A 12,383-nucleotide genomic window follows, 5' to 3' on the forward strand; every position below is an offset into this window, starting at 1 on the left:
TAGTTGTGAAGAACTACAAATTCCTGGTGTGAAGCCAAAACTTTGGGCTTTCCTAAATAACTCGATGTCTTTTGTGGGGACCAGGAAGTTATGCCCATGAATGTGGGTTCTTATCTGGAATATGGAGCATCTTATCCAAGATGATGATTGCACATGCCCATAAAGATCTCATTCTCTTCCACTTGAGCTATTATATGGGAGTGGTCAATGAAGACAAGCCTCTGGACTTGTGGATTGCTTTGAGAACCTATACAGTGAGACCTATTCACCTATTCTAGTCTTGTGATTCCAAATGTCTAGATAGACTCAGGGATGAGCAACAGGAGCAATGCTGAACATTAAAAAAAAATTTTTTTTAAAGCAGTTTTAGGTTCACAGCAAAATTGAGAGGAAAGTACAGAGATTACCCATATGCCCCCATCCCCACACATGCATAGTCTCTCCCATTATCAGCATCCCCCACCGGGGGTGCTGATATGCTAAAGTCTGATATGCTGAAGTCTGCAGGTGGTGACATGCTGAAGTTGGCTGTTAGAGTACATGGTCCAAGCTATTTGGAGGTGTCGAAGTATCCCCACATCATGGCTTCTTTTTTTTTTTTTTTTAAATCCCAAGTCTCTTACACTTCTGTATCCATTCCATGGGGCGTAGGTGGATCCTGTGCATTTTGAAAAGGACTAGCCATAGGGAAGAGGTGTGTTCCAGGGGTGTTGTTCCAGGCTTATTTATCCACAGTCGCCTGCAGTTGCTATTGCATCATTATTTTGGTGCCATTTTGGAAGTGGTCATGTGCAGGACTTTTTTGGGGGCATATGAATAGAAATGTATCTCAACATATTTTTTTTTGGAATTCCGTGTATTTTCTTTTATGAATATAAAAACATTCTAAGAATGGATCTATATGTTTTTATCAGACCTCCAAAGGTGGTCCATGGCACAAAAGAAAAATGTGAGAATTCTTGTTTTCAGCCTTCTTCTAATATATGTTAGTCTCAATATTCTTGAGTTTCCCATACCTATCTGGATGTTTCCAAACTCACTCAAGGTTTGAACAGAAGTATGGGGGCATAGAGAGAGAGATGAGAATCCAAGTAACTGACTTCTTGGCTCTGGCTTTTTCTTCTTTTTTTTCTTTTATAACACTTTAACCTGGAAGGCATAGACTTTCTGCTTCTATGTTAGCAATTCTCAACCCACTTGGTTTCATGACTCCTTTATACTCACAAAAATTTTCGAGGACCCTAAATAAATTTGATTTGTTTGGGTTATAGTTATCAATATTTGCCATATAAGAAATTAAAGCAGAAATTTTAATAATATTATAATACATACCATATTTTATGAAATGTAACTATATTTTTCAAAATATAATACCATCGATGAAAAAAGTGGCATTATTTTATATTTTTGCAATTCCCTTTAATGTCTGGCTAAGTAGAAGATAGCTTAAATAGTAACTCATATTTGCTTCTGTATTCAGTTAGTTGGAATTTCATATATAATGTAGCCCCTGGAAAACTCCACTGTCTACTCATGACAGCGTGAGCGTGAAAAAAGCACAAAATGTTTTAGTACATTATGAAAATAGTTTTGACCTCACAGATCTCCTGAAAAGGTCTTGAGGATCCTCAGGGGGTCTCTAGGCCACACTTTGAGAACTGCTATTTTGTGCCTTATATAGCAAGCCTCAGGGCCTAGCCATTTTAGTCAAAAAGAGTGCATCCTGCATGCTCTGTCTGCCCTATGGTCTAAGTCCTCTAGACTTTTTCCTGACGTGTTTTTGGAAGTAAATCAATTTAGAAAATACTAAGCCTAGCTTTCAAGACTTGCTTTAAGATCCTATTTTGACTCCCAGAAGGTGAATATGAACTCTTCCTTTCATTTGCATAACTGCTATAATACACTTAAATGTTCTCAAGGCACGTGGATATCCCTGGCAGAATATGGAGTGATTTATCACAAAGAAATGCAAAAAGTGGAAAGTAGAAAAATGAAAGTTGCTGTTATTTTGTTATAGTAAAGCAATCTAGCTTGTTTTGCTTGTTTTGTTTCAAATTTGCTTTTCTGGGCTCAGCTGGACCTCCCACTCCTTTTTAATTTTTAAAATTAAGTTACTAATTAATATTTATTTATTTATTTATTTATTTATTTTGAGATGGAGTCTTGCTCTGTTGCCCAGGCTGGAGTGCAGTGGTAGGATCTCAGCTCACTGCAAACTCTGTCTCCCGGGTTTAAGCGATTCTCCTGCCTCAGCCTCCCAAGTAGCTGGGATTAGAGGTGCGTGCCACCACGCCCAGCTAATTTTTGTATTTTCACTAGAGACAGGGTTTCACCATGTTGGCCAGGCTGGTCTCAAACTCCTGACCTCAGATGATCCACCTGCCTTGGCTTCCCAGAGTGCTGGGATTATAGGTGTGAGCCACCGTGCCAGACCCCTTTTTAAATTTTAAAATAATTTCAAGCTTATAGAAAAGTTGGAAGTACAGTATAAGACCCTTAAAAAAAAAAACAACAGTTTGAATGGGTCATTCCTTAAATACTTTACTGTATATTTCCTACAAATTAGGACATTCTCCTTTTACTGCAAAATAACCATGAAAGTCAGGAAATTTACATTGATGCATTAACTGCCTCCAGTCTCCAGATCCCAATCAAATTTTGCCAATTGTCTCAATAATACCATTTATAGCAAAAAATCTGGTTCAAAATCATGTGGTGTATGTAGCTGTCATATCTTTTTTAGATTTTTCTTGACTTTCATGGCCTGGAAACTTTTTTTAAAAAGTATGAAACACTCCACAAATTTGTGTGTCATCGTTGTTCAGGGGCCATGCTAATCTTCTCTGTATTGTTCCAGTTTTAGTATATATGCTGCCATTTGTGCTGCCAAGGTGAGCACCCTTGTCATCCTTGAAGATTTACAGGCCAGTTATTAAGTACTTATCCCTCAGTTTGGATTTGTTTCCTCATGATTAGATTCAAGCTATGCAACCTTGGCATGAATATCACAGAAGTAATTCTGTGTTTTCTCACTGTATCTTACAGTTGTCACATGATATTTCTATATTCCCTTACTGATGCTTACTTTGGTCACTTGATTAAGGTGGTAGCCACTAGGATTCCACAATGTAATGTTATTCTTTTCCTCTTTGTAATAAATAAGTATTTTGTGGGGAGATAGTTTGAAAGTGTGTAATATCCCATTGTTCATCAAACTGGGGTCACTGCCCCCAGGCTCTTTCGTGCACATACACACACTTAATATATATGCATTCATATCTATATTTATTTTTGTATCTACTTGAAATCCATAAGTTTACCTCAAAGCCTTCATTCTTATTTAGTACCACAGGGTTCATTCTAGTTTTCTTCCTCTTCATATTTGTAATCCTTCTTCCCATCAGTGACAAAAATGGATTCCATCATCTTTAATATATTTGTTTATATGATCCACATCCCTGCTATTGCCTAACCATCCTGCTATTGCCGCCCCCACCCCCACCCCCTTTCTTGCACAGATGTCCTACTTGCCACACTTAGGCTCTGTCACTTACTATTCTCTCTGTCTGCGTACCACAGAGGAAAGGCCATCAGGGGATATGGCAAGAATGTGGACCTCAGCAAGCCAGGCAGAGAGCCTTTACTGGGAACTGAATTGGCCAGCACCTCTATCTGGGACATTTAGCCTCTAGAATTGTGAGAAAATAGATTTCTATCGTTTAAGCCACCCAGTCTATGGTGTTTTGTTATGGCAGCCAAGCTGACTAACACAGAAGGGGACAGAAGAAAAGAGAAGAGGAGGAAGAAAAAAAGAAAGATTAAAAAGAGGCATGAGAAAACTTTTGGGGGTGATGGATGTATTTATTATCTTGATCTCATTCAATCTATAGACCAATGTGAGGAAAACTGACATGTTAACAGTATTGTGTGTAATCGGTAGATATCATATATGCCCACATTTATTTAGGTCTCTTTAATTCTATTTTTTTTTTGGCGGGGGGGGCGGGGGGCGTTGGATGGAGTCTCGCTCTGTTGCCCAGGCTGGAGTGCAGTGGCACAATCTTGGCTCACTGCAACCTCCGCCCCATGGGTTCAAGCAATTCTCCTGCCTCAGCCTTTTAAATAGCTGGGACTACAGGCATGCAGCAGCATGCCTGGCTAACTTTTTTGTATTTTTAGTAGAGACGGAGTTTCACCATGTTGGTCAGGCTGGTCTCAAATTCCTGACCTCAAATGATCCACCTGACTTAGCCTCCCAAAGTGCTGGGATTACAGGTGTGAGCCACTGCGCCTGGCCCAATTCTTAACTTTTTTTTTTTTTTTTTTTTTAAGACAGGTTCCCACTCTGTCACCCTGACTGGAGTGCAGTGGCATTATCATGACTCACCACAGCCTTGACCTTCTGGGCTCAAGTGATCCTCCCATCTCAGGCTCCCAAGTAGCTGGGACTACAGGTGCATGCCACCATGCTTGGCTAATTTTTGTATTTTTTGTGGAGACAGGGTTTCTCCATATTATTCAGGCTGGTCTTAAGCAATTCGCATGACTCAGCCTCCTAAAGTGTTCGGATTACAGGTGTGAGCCACCACACCTAGCCTCTTAAATTCTTAATTAGGGCTCTAGATCAACGTATCTGTGTTCTTCACCTCCACTAATGGTAACCTGAAAACAAGGTAAACAATTTAGTCTTCTTTCGATAAAGATAATTGGAGGTCATGGCCTTATTTCCTTTGTGAAAAAGACATCAGAGTTTTGACTGGTAGTTCATTTGGTCAATAATAAATGTGAGTATATAATAGTAATTTGATGATTGCCTCCCTAGCATTCTTTCACCCTCTTTTTGGCTACATTATTCAATTTTGTGTTTCTGGAATCCAGTCTTTTACTACCCTCAGTCCTAGAATGTTCTAGATGGTGCCTCACCTCGGGCCCTAAGGTTGGAATAGGTGCCCAGGTTTTAATCAATCAGTGTTTCATACTGCCTGGTCTCAGTGTTTGGTTAAAGATGGGCAAATAATCTGGGCCTTTCCATTCACAGTGAATATTATTTGTTACCAGAAAAGCAGGATTACTTTTTTCTCATGGATTTGAACTAGAGAGAATACGAGAAGTTTCTATAGTCATCTTACCACCACATGTGAAAAGTGAGAAAACAATCAACACAGAATAAGCAGAGCCAAAGATATGAAGAGAGCAAAACCAGGTCCTGGGTCAATCTGCATCTGAACCTAGGAATAGCCCTTGACTTCTTAGTTATGTAAACTAATGTTCCCTTCATGCTTGAGCCAGTTTGGGTTGAGTTTTGTCACTTACTGAAAAAGTCTCAAGTGTTTTTTTTGTTGTTGTTGTTTGTTTGTTTGTTTGTTTGTTTGAGACAAAGTCTCGCTGTGTTGCCCAGGCTGGAGTGCAGTGATGCGATCTCTGGTCACTGCAATCTTCGCCTCCCAGTTCAAATGATTTTCCTGCCTCAGTCTCTGGAGTAGCTAGAACTACAGGCTCACACCACCACGCCTGGCTAATTTTTGTATTTTTAGTAGACATGGGGTTTTGCCATGTTGGCCAGGCTGGTCTCAAACTCCTGACCTCAAGTGATCTGCCCACCTCAGCCTCCCAAAGTGCTGGGATTACAGGTGTGAGTCACTGCATGCAGCCTCAAGTGTTATGGCATTCAAAAAACTTATATAATATTTTGTACCATTACCAAAAGTATTCAGAATAAATGAGGTGATTGATATCTCTGCTCTGTTTTGGGTCTGATCTATGAACCCTAAAGCATTATGTTTGTTGTAGGATGTCATTCTCTAAGAAGGAGGAGGAAGAAAAGGAGAAAAGAAATAAATATAAATATAGATGGTCAATCAAAGTAAAAGAATGTTCAGTTTTTCTAATGATTAAAGAAGTGAAAATAAAAACACCAGTGAGACAGCATATTTGACTACCATATTGGCAAAGATTAAACTGTGAGAATGCCTGGTACTGGTGAGGGTATAAAGTGGCAGACCCTGTTCCATGCAGTTTCTATGAATATAAATGTTTGCAACTTTTCTAGAGGGAAATTTGATAATAACTATCAAAATTTAAATGTGTATCTTATTTGATTAAACACTTCTACTTTTACAGATTTATTTTAAATAATTGCACAAATGTACAATATATGCACAAGTACAAATGCGGTATTGTTTATACTAATGAAATGAAACATTAAATGTTTATCAGTAAGTCATTGGTTAAATAAAAAAATGGTACCTTATTCAAATGAGTGCTTTGGTAGGCATTAAAGCTGATCAGAGAGATGCAGAAGCATTGCCACAGAAAGAGGCCTATGATTATTTTAAAGAATCAAAATACATTAAAGAACAGTAGTTATACGTAATTCCAAATTTATTTCTGATACATTTTAAAAGTCTGAAAGTTTACAGCCAAGAACTGCCCTTGGTGGTGAATCTAACTCAGATTAGTTTATGTAGAAAAGGAGATTTGTTGAAAGGACTGAGGTAGGTCACAGCATAAAATAAATTGCTTAAAGAACCAGAGACACGCCGGGCGTGGTGGCTCACGCCTGTAATCCCAGCACTTTGGGAGGCCGAGGCGGGCGGATCATGAGGTCAGGAGATTGAGACCATCCTGGCTAACATGGTGAAACCCCGTCTCTACTAAAAATACAAAAAAATTAGCCGGGTGTGGTGGTGGGCACCTGTAGTCCCAGCTACTCGGGAGGCTGAGGCAGGAGAATGGCGTGAACCCTGGGAGGCAGAGCTTGCAGTAAGCTGAGATCATGCCACTGCACTCCAGCCTGGGTGACAGAGTGAGACTCTGTCTCAAAAAAAAAAAAAAAGAACCAGAGACATTTTAGGGAATTCACAGACTATTGTTTCAGACCTGAACACTGTCATCTTCTTCTTTTACTCTGTCTTCCATGTCTTTCTCTCTTTCTCCATATCTTGTTTCAGTTTCATTCTCCCTTATCACAAACAAGATTTCTCCATATTGTGAGGAACATGGCTGCTAGCCACTTCTACACATACACTCTATGACTGTCCATAGCGAAAAAAAAAGATTTTTCTCTCTTAGTTTCCCAGTGTGAAAAATCTCAGGGCAGGATTTCGATTAGCCTTGTATCATATGCCCACACTTTTGACCAATCACTGTTACCAGGAGGTCAGAATTTTCTAAGGTTAGAGTACATTACCATAAGAAATATTACGTTCTCACATAGGTTTAAATACAGACCAGGTGATCACTTAGAGAAAGTAGTATCATGGGTGTAAAATACCAAAAAGGTTGTGTGAATCAAGTAACCTGGAGTCGCTTTTCAACTGTAATTCTATGATTTTCTAAAGGGTGAATCTGTTTTTTTTGGGTTCATTTTGTTCATGGACTGTCAAAAAGACAGTTTTGACTTTTTTAGGCCAGAAAATCTTCTTTGCCTAAAACACACATGAAATTAAGATAAAAATGTTCTTGTTTTTGATTCTGGATTTTACTCTACCTTTTCACCTTTGTTATATGTCCAAACACCAAATAAGCAAATTGAATGCTAGGTAGCATTACTGTAGTGAACTCTTAATTATCTAGATAGAGTCATCATATATACATATATATTTATTTTCTTTTTTTTTTTTGAGACAGAGTCTCATTTTGTCACCCAGGCTGGAGTGCAGTGGTGTGATCTCAGCTCACTGCAACCTCTGCCCCCAGGGTTCAAGCGATTCTTCTACCTCAGCCTCCAGAGTAGCCAGACTTACGGGCTTGCACTACCACACCCAGCTAATTTTTGTATTTTTAGTAGAGATGGGGTTTGCCATGTTGGCCGGGCTGGTGTTAAACTCCTGACCTCAGGTGATCTGCCCGCATCGGCCTCCCAAAGTGCTGGGATTACAAGTTTGAGCCACCACGCCTGGCCCATTAATATATTTTTGAGAGCTATTTTTTGCTGTCCACTTGTCTTTCTGATTATAGAAACTAGATTTCACACTCTTAATTATTGCAGCAAGGAAATAGAACTCCAGTAGTTTTCAGAGCAGCAACACACCCAGCTAAAAAAATTACATTTTTCAGTTTTATTTGCAGGGAGATGTGACCAACTAAGTTGAATGAAAGTATTGTGTGGGACTTTTAGAAAGGTTCTCAATGGGAGCAGGTTTGATTGAGAGAGGACTTATTTGCCTTTTCTGCTATCTGGAATGTGATAGCTAGAGCTCAGCAGTCTTCCTGGTTCATGAGATGGCTTTGAGAATGAAAGCCACTTACTATGGATGATGGAGAAGATAGAATGAGCCAGGGTCACTGATGCTTTTGTTTAGCCACCATTCTGTGTCTGTATCCTTGCAGGAAAGAATAAAGCCTTCTGAGTTTAAAGTTTTTTTCTTTAAAAAATGTCTGTTTATGCAGTTCCCAATACAATAAGTTTTTCTGTGTGCTGTTATTTATGATCTCCTTTGAAATCAATGATTGTATTGAGAGTAAGGGTAATTTATAGGGTGAAAGAATTAAAGTATGGCACAAGAGATCCTGTCCCCTCAAAATCACTTAATTTGCTTCTAGGGAGTAATCTTAGGCCTGAGGGATGGGTTAACTATAACAATGGCTACTGTGTGTTCTGTGTTTATTCAATACACTACTGAAAACATTTTATTTGAATTGACTTATTTAATCCAGACAACTTGTTATGAAACAACTATTTATCCATTTTACAGATGAAGAAACTGAGTCATGGGGAAGTTAAGTATGCTTGAAAAAAATCACACAGCTGATGCAGCTGGGCATGTAGCTCTAGGGCTCATGCTCTTAACCATTATGCTACACTTTCTACAATAGAGCTCTCATATGGAGCATTCCAAAAGTAAATAATTCCATCGTGTCCCTTTCCTGGGACCCTAAGTTCATGAGATACTTTGTACCTGAAAAATTAAAGATAACTTGAGTTGTTAATGTGTCAATAAAAGTATGATACAGAATATACAATTTCAGTGATTGTTATATGCAGAGTAAAATAATCCAAATGTGTCATGTAGCTTAAATGGCAATGACTTTAATTTTTTGGCCATCTTTTATATATAGAAAGAAAAACTTATTTTTGCATAATGTGTATACCTTAAAGTATATTTGGATTATTTTCCTATCAAATAGCTCTTTTCATTTTCCTTTTTTGCTCTTTTAAGTGATATGAGATATTTATATTTGGTCAAAGTGATTTTTATAAACTGCTTATTTTTTATTTTTTATTTTTATTTTTTTGAGATGGATTCTTGCTCTGTCACCCAGGCTGGAATGCAGGGGCACTCTCTCGGCTCACTGCAACCTCCGGCTCCTGGGTTCAAGTCCCGAGTAGCTGGGATTACAGGTGTGTGCCACCATGCCTGGCTTATTTTTGTATCTTTAGTAGAGATGGGGTTTCACCATGATGGCCAGGCTGGTCTCGAACTCCTGACTTCAGGTGAAACACCTGCCTCGGCCTCCCAAAGTGCTGGGATTACAGGCGTGAGCCACTGCGTCCTGCCAAAACTGTTTATATTTTTAATTTATACTATAGTTTTTGTAGCACCCATATACATTTATCTCTGGTTAACATGATGTCACATATGTGAGTTGGATTTAGTTATCATCCTAAAATATTTAAATGGTTTTCCAAAAACTGATATAACTACTTTGCCATAGAATACCATGACTTGCAACAAAGTATCTAGTTAAAACTTAATATTCAGCTGGGCACAGTGGCTCATGCCTGCAATCCCAGCACTTTGGGAGGCCGAGGTGGGTGGATCACCTGAGGTCAGGGGTTTGAGATCAGCCTGGCCAACATGGTGAAACCCCATCTCTACTAAAAATACAAAAATTAGCTGGGTATGGTGGTGCGTGCCTGTAATCCCAGCTACTTGGGAGGCTGAGGCAGGAGAATCGCTGGAACTTGAGCGGCAGAGGCTGCAGTGAGTCAAGATTGCACTGCTGCACTCCAGCCTGGGTGACAGAGCGAGACTCCATCTCAAAACAAAAACAAAAACAAAAACTGAAAACAAAAAAAAACCCACAAAACTTAATATTCAAAGTAATGTAGACATTCAGAGAAAAGTTGTAACTTGTTGCTTGAATGAAGCAGAGTAGGTAGGACAATTCTGATAATTGACTAAAATAATATAAGGATATCAGAGTGCTCTGTTAGAGATTTAACTTGTTTCTGCTCTGGTGAGAGGTAGCAATTCAATGTGGAGACGTGTGCATCATGTCTGGCCAACACCATTGAACTTGGGAATGACACTCTCCAGGGACATCTCTTAGAAGGTTCTTAGAGAAAAGGGACATGGGTTGTTTTACTGGTTATTAATGGGTAAGGTACTTGAATGCTGGCTGATAATTCTGCTTCCCCACCTCCTCTTCTCCAGACTTATTTCCCACCATTCCCTGCTCTCCTTTTTCTCCTGGTGATGGACCCCAATAAACTGTGTTATGTAGACTTTCTTGTACTGCATTGTACTTTCTTATACTCTTCTAGTTGAGTTCCTGTTGGTTCAGGCGGTAAGAAACACCAACGAGGGGATGGAGAAAGTGGGGAGGTAGAGAGGAGAAATCAGGGCATTTCTTTCTTTTTTCCATCCCTGCCTTGGAGCTGTGTTCTGGCTGGGGCTGCAGCTCTACAACTACTGGCTTCCACTCTGCTAACTTCCCCATCACTCCATGATATGGTTTGGCTCTGTGTCCCCACCGAAATCTCATCTCCAATTGCAATCTCTGTGTGTGGAGGGAGGGACCTATAATCCCATATGTTGAGGGAGGGAAGTGATTGGATTATGGGGCCGGTTCCCCCATGCTGTTCTCGTGATAGTGAGTGAATTCTTTTCACAAGATGTGATGGTTTTGTAAATGGTGGTTTATTCCTGTGCTCTCACTTCTCTCTCACCTGCTGACCTGTAAGATGTACCTGCTTCCCCTTCTGCCGTGTTTGTAAGTTTCCTGAGGCCTCCTCAGCCATGCAGAACTTTTGAGTCAATTAAACCCCTCGCTCCCTCCCTCCCTTCCTCCCTTCCTCCCTTCCTCCCTTCCTCCCTTCCTCCCTTCCTCCCTTCCTTCCTTCCTTCCTTCCTTCCTTCCTTCCTTCCTTCCTTCTTTCCTTCCTTCCTTGTTGCGGGAAGTCAGGGACCCCGGACGGAGGGACGGGCTGAAGCTACAGCAGAAGAACATAAATTTTGAAGATTTCATGGACATTTATTAATTCCCCAAATTGATACTTTTATAATTTCCTATGAGTGTCTTTAATCTCTTAATCCTGTCATCTTCGTAAGCTGAGGATGTATGTCGCCTCAGGACCCTGTGATGATTGTGTTATCTGTACAAATTGTTTGTAAAACATGTGTGTTTGAACAACATGAAATCTGGGCATCCTAAAAGAAAAGGATAACAGTGATTTTCAGGGAACAAGGGAGATAACCATAAGGCCTGACTGCCTGCAGGGCCGGGCAGAACAGAGTCATATTTCTCTTCTTGCAAAAGTGAATAGGAGAAATATCGCTGAATTCTTTTTCTCAGCAAGGAACAGCCCTGGGAAAAGAATGCATTCCCAGGGAGAGGTCTCTAAAATGGCCGCTCTGGGAGTGTCTGTCTTATGCAGTTGTAGATAAGGGATGAAATACGCCCTGGTCTCCTGCAGCGCCCCCAGGCTTGCTAGGATTGGGAAATTCCAGCCTGGCGAAGTTCTAGTCAGAGTGGTTGTCTGCTCTTGAACCCTGTTTCCTGTTAAGATGTTTATCAATGACAATGTGTGCCCAGCAGAACATGGACCTTCATCAGTAATTCTAGTTTTGCCCTGGCCTTGTGATCTCACTCTGACTCTCTGCCCTTGTGATATTTTATTGCCTCTGAAGCGTGTGATCTCTGTGACCCACACCCTATTCGTACACTCCCTCCCCTTTGAAAATCGCTAATAAAAATGTGCTGGTTTTGCAGCTCAGGTGGGCATCACGGAAGCTGCCAATATGTTATGTCTCCCCCCACAGCCCAGCTGTAAAATTTCTCTCTTGTACCCTTTCTCTTTATTTCTCAGACCGGCTGACACTTAGCGAAAATAGAAAAGAACCTATGTTGAAATATTGGGGGCTGGTTCCTCTGATACTTACTTCCTTTCTCTCTCTCTTTCTTTCTTTCTTTCTTTCTTCTTTCTTTCTTTCTTTCTCTCTCTTTCTCTTTCTTTCTCTCTCTCTTTCCCTCCCTCCCTCCCTCCCTCCCTCCCTTCCTCCCTTCCTCCCTTCCTTCCTTCTTTCCTTCTTTCTTTCTTTTTTTTTTTTTTTGAGACAGAATCTCTCTCTGTCACCCAGGCTGGAGTGCAGTGGCAGGATCTTGGCTCACAGCAACCTCTGCTTCCTGGGTTCAAATAGTTCTCCTGCCTCAGCCTC

General features: G+C 40.3%; 1 protein-coding gene and 1 pseudogene across 1 annotated transcript in view; one reads left to right on the top strand and one right to left on the bottom strand.

The window, feature by feature from the left end:
• LOC129012334 (uncharacterized) overlaps nt 1-12,383 on the top strand; it is a 52,276-nt gene that overhangs the window by 21,506 nt on the left and 18,387 nt on the right. The gene's annotated exons all lie outside the window — the stretch shown is intronic.
• LOC129013504 (U6 spliceosomal RNA) lies at nt 2,781-2,878 on the bottom strand (annotated as a pseudogene).

The sequence above is a fragment of the Pongo pygmaeus genome, chromosome 15 (genome assembly GCF_028885625.2).
Source record: "Pongo pygmaeus isolate AG05252 chromosome 15, NHGRI_mPonPyg2-v2.0_pri, whole genome shotgun sequence".
Taxonomy (NCBI): domain Eukaryota; kingdom Metazoa; phylum Chordata; class Mammalia; order Primates; family Hominidae; genus Pongo; species Pongo pygmaeus.